This window comes from Myotis lucifugus, unplaced genomic scaffold (genome assembly GCF_000147115.1).
Source record: "Myotis lucifugus unplaced genomic scaffold, Myoluc2.0 scaffold_701, whole genome shotgun sequence".
NCBI lineage: Eukaryota > Metazoa > Chordata > Mammalia > Chiroptera > Vespertilionidae > Myotis > Myotis lucifugus.
The window spans coordinates 52,900-61,075 of NW_005871749.1; the positions used below are offsets into that span (position 1 = coordinate 52,900).

Sequence of the window (8,176 nt, forward strand, 5' to 3'; positions counted from 1 at the left end):
AGGAACCTCGGGAAGTTTCTCAGTAACTGGAAATAAACATGAAGTATACTGCAAATAGGTGATTGGGTCTATGATAAAATTCAGTTCCCACCTGTACTCCAGAGCACACAGCTTGAAAAAGACTTTTTTATGGTTTGTGGTAAGACCAGATGTTTTCTTTATGTGTCATACTCAATGGCCCGCTTTATAAATACTGTATATTTGGGTAAGACAGCCAATGTGGGTGTAACTCTCGAGCCTGCCCTAGCAATGCTGTTGCTGGCTGTCATGTATTTATTCCCAGCCCAGGAGCAAGGTTATATGGGAGCGACTGGAATGACTGGCGTTTACTACTGCCCACTGTCAGTAGTAGAACAACCTTTGCTTCTTTAGGGTAGCACTCGGTCATGGCTCACATCTTTACTATTTAGAGATAGAATGAAAAGAGTGTGGGAAAATAATAAACAAGGCTATTGTACAACAGCTACAAAAGATGTGTTACTATATGGAGACAATAAATGAATAATATGCTATTGTTGTCAGTTACCTCACCATATATAGCTAGCTAGAACAGTGTTGTTCAACAAAAATATGATGTGAGCCACACATGTAATGTAAGTTTTTCCAATAACTGAATTAGGCATCCATTTTTAAAATTAAATATTTAGTTCCTCAGTCTCACTAGCCACACTTCAAGTGCTCACTACAGTGCGAAGCTGGAACTTATTTATACATTTCTATATTAGATTCCTTTTTCCTGATTCCAAGAATCTGTCAATATGTTTTTGAGAGTATATAATAAAGATCAGATATATTCTTATTCTTGAGTCGATTAGAAATGAATAAAACAGATGTATATATTGCTTTGGGTTAAATTAGATTTCTGAGTGAGTCTTGCAGCTATTTTGATGAACCTAATTCTGAGAATTTATAATAATAAAAGCATAACATTTTAGTTAGACTGGACGTCCTTCCAGATGACCTTCCGGACGAAGCTGGGGCTTGAGGGAAGCCTGGGTCCCAGGTGCCGGAGGGAAGCCGGTGCTGGCAGCCGGGGGAAGGATGGCCTACTCTTGCATGAATTTCATGCATTGGGCCTCTAGTTCAGATATAAGATCCAAGATTTAAGGTGAATAAAATTCTGGATGATAATTCTTTCACATATATACTTAAGCTCAGGTAAAAAAAATCCAAGAAGCTCTTACTTTAAGAAGTAATATCTAACTTTCCAGTTTTCAGAGAAAAATAATACATTTGGGCACAAGAAAGAAAGAGTCCATCCACAAAAAATCAAATGGAACTTCAAAAATATAGAAATGTAATTTCATGGTTTACATGAATCTCACAAATTCGTTAATAAGGGGATGGGTAATTTAGCTACTGAATCTGAACTAGGAGAATTTGAAATTGAGCAAACCAATTTGAGTGTAGATTTTGTTCCAGATTTTAGACACCTCCTATGTCACGTAGGAGGATGTTGATGTAGAGATGGACAGCCGTTCACGTCCAAGGTCCAGGTGGCTAGGAGAGAACTGCGGGAGGAAAGCCCAGGGATGTTCCCCTTGCTCCCCATCAGCGTGGCTGCGAAGAGCCCAAAGAAAGGGGGCCAAGGCTCTTGAGTGTTCCCATCTCCCTGCTGGTATCTAGTGAGGGCGAATCAAGTCCTAGGAAATGGACTTAAACTCACAAACTACCCAGAATTCATGGGGGATCCCTGAAATAGTTATTAATAATGTACAGACACCCTGACAGGTTGTTTTATCTGTCAGAGTGAAGGGCAGGGAAGGGACTGACACTGATGGGAATGCGCTTTTGTGGGATCGACCCTGTGAACCACTCTCATTCAGCAGGGGAATGGCTAGCTCTTCCTACCTCATCCCCGCCAGCTGCCACTTCGCTCTCCTGCCCAGTGAAACCTTCACGCTGACTTCATAGCACATCTCATCAGACCAGCCATGGTGTTTCTGTGACAGGTTCGCATCAGCATTCCTGTCAGGCACTCACTTGGGCTGACAGCAGCCCACACTCCATGGTGGTTCTGACAACCACCCGGGCAAGGTAATCCTTGTTCCCCATTAACATGGAACTGTGACGGGAGTAGTCAGGGTTTACACATGTGGGCTGTGTGTATTTGTGTGCGTGTGTATGTGTGTATTGAGGCAGTTTAACATTGTCTTCTATGGCTCTTAAAAGAAGTTCAAAAACTAGCTTTTCTGATAAACACGTGCATATAATGGAAAATAGGGAAACGCACGAAGGACAATATAATCTCCCTTAATCCACCTCTTCAACATAATCACTGAAGGAGCCGGTCTTCCTCCAGTGTTCAAAAATAATCCTTTATGAAAAAGTCCACTGTGTGTTGTGTGTGTGTGTGTGTGTGTGTGTGTGTGTGTGTAATTTTTCCCCCCATCATAAAAACAAGCAAACCTATTGCTTGTAGCTTAGGGGACCTGTGCTCAGTGCTCTTGGATTGAGGATAATTTGGCAATGGATTGCTTATACTACAGAACTTCTATACATACCATTTTTCATCTGTGGGGACTTATTAAATGGGCATTCATTAAAGCCTCATTGTCTACATTTTATCCACTTGAAAAGATTGCCCTCTACCCTGTCCACTTTGAAATAGTGTTTTTTTTACACTGCTTCCACTTTGAATTATCTCCCCATTGCAAGCTTTCTGATGTTCCAGTTGCTGGCTCTGGCCCTTGAGTTCAGCATGGTGTTTTTCTAGAAAGTCAGTTTCTTACAATTCTGTTTCTCTTGCCCATGGCAACGGGCAGGCAGGCTTTGCAGCAGCAGCCATGGCCCATCAATACCTGACCCGGTGGCCACCGAGACGCCAGCCCCTGTGTCCTGGAGGCCAGCCCTCCTTTCTGGGGAGCTGAGGCTCTTTGTTCCAGGCTGCCACGTGGGGACCCGCTGTTCCAAAGAGGAGGAGGAAGAACGCTGGTGCTATCCATTTTGTCCATAATTGCCTTTTGGGCAATGGTCTTGGGAAGAAAACATGAAAAAACAAATGTAAAAACGGAAGGTGACAGTTGGGGTCTCATTAGCTTAGAGTCTGTCACAATATATCTAGGAAAGAGGCTGTGGCATGTGGCAGCCTGTGTCTGAGGAGCTGACACAGTGTGTGTGTGTGTGTGTGTGTGTGTGTGTGTGTGTGTGTGAGAGAGAGAGAGAGAGCACACAGACTGCACGCCTGGAGGTGGGGCAGGCATTTCAGGCTTTGCCATATAATTTACTTGCTTTGTCAGGTTGCATCAGCCTTGGGGGTGTGTGTGTGTGTGTGTGTGTGTGTGTGTGTATGTATGTGTTTTATGGGTGCTTCTGTGAATCTCTTTAAATTTCAGCTTAGGCTTTGTAGAGGGGCATTCACTGTGAAGAATAAACATGTATGGCTTTAAAAAACATTGCGGCATAAAATACATACAGTAAATGCCTCCAGTGCACAATCTTCAGAGAACAGCCCAGATTGAAATGAGAGCATTTCTGTACTCTAGAGATGGTGGCGGCGGCGGTGGTGGTGGTGGGGTGATCTGAGCATTTTAGGAATATTTCAGTGAGCCACACCCCTGCCCTCCCTTACCCCCGGATCTTCTTTTCCTACAAAGCTCTGAGAGGAAGTCTGTGCCTTGGTTAAAATTTCCACCACCAACAAAAGTGGTTTTAGGGCTGAGATGTGTGTGCACCTCTTTTCATCTCGACGAAGCCGAGGTTGGCAAACAGTAAGTGACGTCATGGGGTCAGCAGGGCCCGAGCGAGATGGACGGGCATTTGTTGTCTAAAGATTCCTAGGCTTCGAGCACCTCCGCGCGCTGTCCCTCCCACCTCCCGGCCAAGTAACTGCCGCTCAACTGCTGCCCTGGAGCCCGCGGCCTGAGCAGATTCTGTAGAAGCTGTTGCTGCCGGACATGAGCGAATCCTTGGGCCACGGAGCAGCTGCAGATGGCCCTTCGTACCCGCCACACTGCCCGGCTCTGCGGCCTGCTGGCCTCGGCCACCGATCCTCAGACCTGCCAGTTCCCGACCTGCAGCGACTGAACGCCCGCTGGCGGAGCACGGAGCATCGGAGAGCCTCAGTCCCTGGTGCTGATGACCCCAGCGAGAGACAGCGCACAGTGTGAGCCTTAGCCTGGCCCAGCTCTCAGCCTCTATTTTTGGAAGGAAGGCCCGGAGGCCTGGCCTCAGCCCATGCAGCTTCCTCAGCACAAACCCCACAGTCCCCACGTCCCTGAGAGAGAGACGGGGCTATGCTGCTAAGTGTAGCGGTGACCTCCCGGCCTGAGGCCTTCCGACCCCACCACTGGGAGCTTCTTGGGCTTCTGGAAGCCCTTGGTGAGGTGGGCTCGCCGGGGCTTCTCTTCTACTCCCTGCGCTCTGACCACCCTGGCCCCTTATCTCCGCACTAATGGCTGCCTCCAGCTCAGATGTTAGTGCCCAAGCTCACCACCGCCTTGCAGACTGATCGCTGTAGATAAGGCAAAGGCCTGTGAGGCTCTCAGGCCCTGGATGAATTGCTGGAGTCAGAGATGCTTGTCATCACCGCCCAGCTCTCTGGGATCCTCACATTCTGCCTCGGGGTGGCTGGAGACATGGCTCTGGGTGGTGCAGTACGTGTTCGTATGCTCTGCAGCCTCACTTTTTTGGTCAAAGACAAGAGCAAGGCCTTACTGAAGTCTTATCTCCTGCCCGCCTTGCTGCACACCCTTTCCCCCATTATGGCTGCCGGCCCCCCTTGGGCCAGCTGGATCCGGAGGACTGGGAATCAGAGGAGGAAGAACTGGAGATTGGGCTGATGGGAGAGAGACCCAAGCACTTTGCTGTACAGGTTGTGTTGGCACTCCATTTGCCCCCTGAGACGCCCTTTAGCCCGCTGATGCCCATGCTGGAAGAGGCCTGGCAGAGTGACAACCCACACCAGTGTCAGGCTGGGCTCCTGGTGCTGGCTGAGCTGTCTGATGGAGCAGGTGACCACATCAGGCAGAGATTGCTGCCCGGACGACTGCAGATTGTGTGCAAGGGCTTGGAGGATCCGTTGTGCATAATGCTTTTTTCCTTGCCCTGGGCCAATTCTCAGAGTCCCTATGGCCTCCTATCGGCAGCTATTCAGGGGAGGGGATGCCACGCTCCTTGCCGAGCTGAAGTCAGTGTCTCCTGGGCACCCACACCACAGAGCCAGGGCCTGCTATGCTAATTTCGTGGAGAACCTAGGGCTGAAAGTACAGCCCTACTTCTGGAGCTTATGGAGTGTATGATGCAGCCCCCTAGGAGCTCCAGCAGCCCCCAGGCCAAGGAGCTGGCTATGAGCATCCTGGGGGCCATTGCCACGCCTGCCTAGGCTTCCTTGCTGCCCTACTTCCCCACCGCCATGGAGCACCTGCGGGGATTCCTGGTGCTAGGCCATTTGGTCCTTCAGCCTTTGTGGATCCAGAGCCTGGAGACACTGGTGGTGCTGGCATGAGCAGTGGGGGAGACTGTGAGGCCCCTGGCTGGGGAATACCACTAGCTGGGCCTGAGCCTATGTGACCAGGTAGACGACCCTGACTTGAAGCGCTGCACATGCAGCCTGTTTGCAGCCTTATCGGGGCCGAAGGGTGAGGGCCTGGCACCCCATCTGACAGAAATCCCCACACTCATGCTGTTGTCATGTGTTCCACTGAGGGCCTTGTGCCTCAGAACGACAGCAGCAGCTCCTTCCTTCCGTTTCATGATGAGAGCGATGGGGAGGAAGTGGAGGAGGGGAACTCAGAGATCTCAGGGTGCAGTGTGGAGAATGCCTTCTTCGATGAGAAGGGAGACACCGGTGCTGCCCTGGGGGAGATCTCTGTGAACGCCAGTGTGGCCCTCCTTCCCTACATGGAGAGTGTCTTTGAAGAAGTATTCGAAGTTCTGGAGTGCCTCCACCTGAATGTGTGAAAGGAGCCCTTGAGGCTCTGGGACTGTTCTGCTGTGCACTACACAAGGCCTGGAAAAGTGCCCTTCAGAACCCAACACTGCTGCTCTGCAGGCCCCTGGACCAGGGGGCGACATCCTACATGCAGGCGCTAACCAGGGAGCGGGAGCGCCAAGTGGTGAAGGCCGTGATGGAGGCCCTGACGGTGGCTGCGCGTCTGAGGGACCCTCACACTGCAGCCTCCTGGGCGCCTTACCTCAGTAAGGCCGTGCTGCAGAGGAAGAGCCTGTCAGGGCACTGAGGAGAAGGAGGGGGGCGAGGACCAGGCTGAATATGACACCATGTTGCTAGAGTACGCCGGTGAGGCCATTCCTGCCCTGGCAGCTGCGAGAGGGAGACACTTTTGCCCCCTTCTTCGCTGGGTTCTTGCCATTATTGCTCTGCAAGACGAAACAGAGCTGCACAGTGGCAGAGAAGTCCTTTGCACTGAGGACGCTGGCGGAGTCCATTCTGGGCCTGGGTGCTGCCTCAGCCCAGTTTGTGTCCTGCCTGCTCCCCGTGCTGCTGAGGCCGCCTGGGAGACTGACCCCCGAAGTGCGGAGCAATGCCATCTTCTGGCTGAGCCTGGGGGCTGCCCTGCCCAGGAATACTTCTCCAAGCTGGTGGGGCTCCTGTTGCTCATGTGGGCATGGGAGCACCAGGATCGTGCCCACGATAACATTAGTGGGGCACTGGCCCACCTACTGATGGCCAGTTCCACAAGGAGACCAGAGCCCTGGGTGCTGACTTGCTCTGCCGCACATGCTGCCGCCGAAGGAGGACTGGGAGGAGTGGGTCACCATAGGCTACCTCTTCAGCCTCCTGTACTAGGGCAGCTCCGACCAGGTTGTAGATGTGGCTCCCGAGCTCCTGTGCATCTGCAGCCTCATTCAGGCTGATGACAAGATCCCACCAGATGCCAAGGCTGTACTGCTGCTGCTCCTGACCTTCTTGGCCGAACAGCACACCAACAGCTTCCACTCAGCACTGGACTCACTGCCTGGCGACAAGGCCCAGGAGCTCCAGGCCAGCCTGGGCCTCACCTAGACTGTGGGCTACAGCTGGGCCAGAGAGAACAGCCTGCCTGGGCCCCAAGACCACCTCTTAGCCAGTTCCACCTCATGCCTTACTGGTTTCTGGAGTCCCAGCCCTGCTTACTGCCTTAGGAAGCTGACTCTGGGGCTGGATCTGCTGTGTTGTGGGACAATACAAATGGACCTGTGACAACATCTATAATAATATAAGTGTAATATGCTAATTAGACTGGACAGCTGAATGACCTTCTGGACTGCATTCGGGACATCCTTTCAGATGAAGCTGTTGTGATGGGGACTGAGGCAGAGGCAGTTAGGGGTGATCAGGAAGGCAGGCGAGTAGTTAGGGGCGATCAGGCAGGCAGCCAGGCAGAGGGGTTATGGGCGATCAGGCAGGCAGGCAAGCAGTTAGGGGTGATGAGGCAGGCAGGCCAAGGTGGTTAGGGGCGATCAGGCAGGCAGGCAGAGGGGTTAGGGGCGATTAGGCGGATAGGCAGGTGAGCATGTGAGCATTTAGGAGCCAGTGGTCCCGGATTGTGAGAGGGTGCAGGGAGAGGGTGCAGGCTGGGTGGAGGGGACCTCCCCCTCCCCCCGTGTACGAATTTCATGCACCGAGCCTTTAGTACTGTAATAAAGGCAATTCATGTTCTGCTATAAATAAATAAATAAATAAATAAATAAATAAATAAATATCCACAGACTGGGAGCCAGAGGCCTGTGTTCTGGACTAGCCCTGTCACTAGTCAGCCTAGCTCACTGTGTTTGGATTTGATTTCTAAAGTCCTGTTCTATAATTTGATGGCAGTATGATTCCAGTGGAAATACGGCCTGTTATATAAAACCAGTGAACCCCATAACCCCAGAGTTCAGCCAGGAAACTTCCATGATCCTGGAGCGAGACCAGATGTTCCTCTTCTAAAAGACATTTTACAGCTGTTCGCTGGCCTCATTCTGTCTCCTCGGAGGCAGTGGCCCGGCCACTCAGCAGGCTGCATTAATGCTTGTAGAGCCCTTCGCCAGTTCTGGTCTAGGGTTTTAATTTTTTTTTATATTTTAAAGTACATGTGCTTGGTTTTCAAAACCACAAATTGTGGATACTTTCTCCAAGGGACCTTTGGCTGGTGGACCAATTGTTCTGATTTAGCTGTGCCACCTTGCTGTCCCTGTTGTTAAAAATTTTCAATGTGGCCCCTAGGCCCTCAGAGCATTTAATGAGAACCCTAGT

General features: G+C 51.0%; 1 pseudogene; it reads left to right on the forward strand.

Moving 5' to 3' along the window:
* The first annotated feature begins 3,780 nt into the window (after positions 1-3,780).
* On the forward strand, positions 3,781-6,964 carry LOC102432920 (annotated as a pseudogene).
* The last annotated feature ends 1,212 nt before the right edge of the window (positions 6,965-8,176 follow it).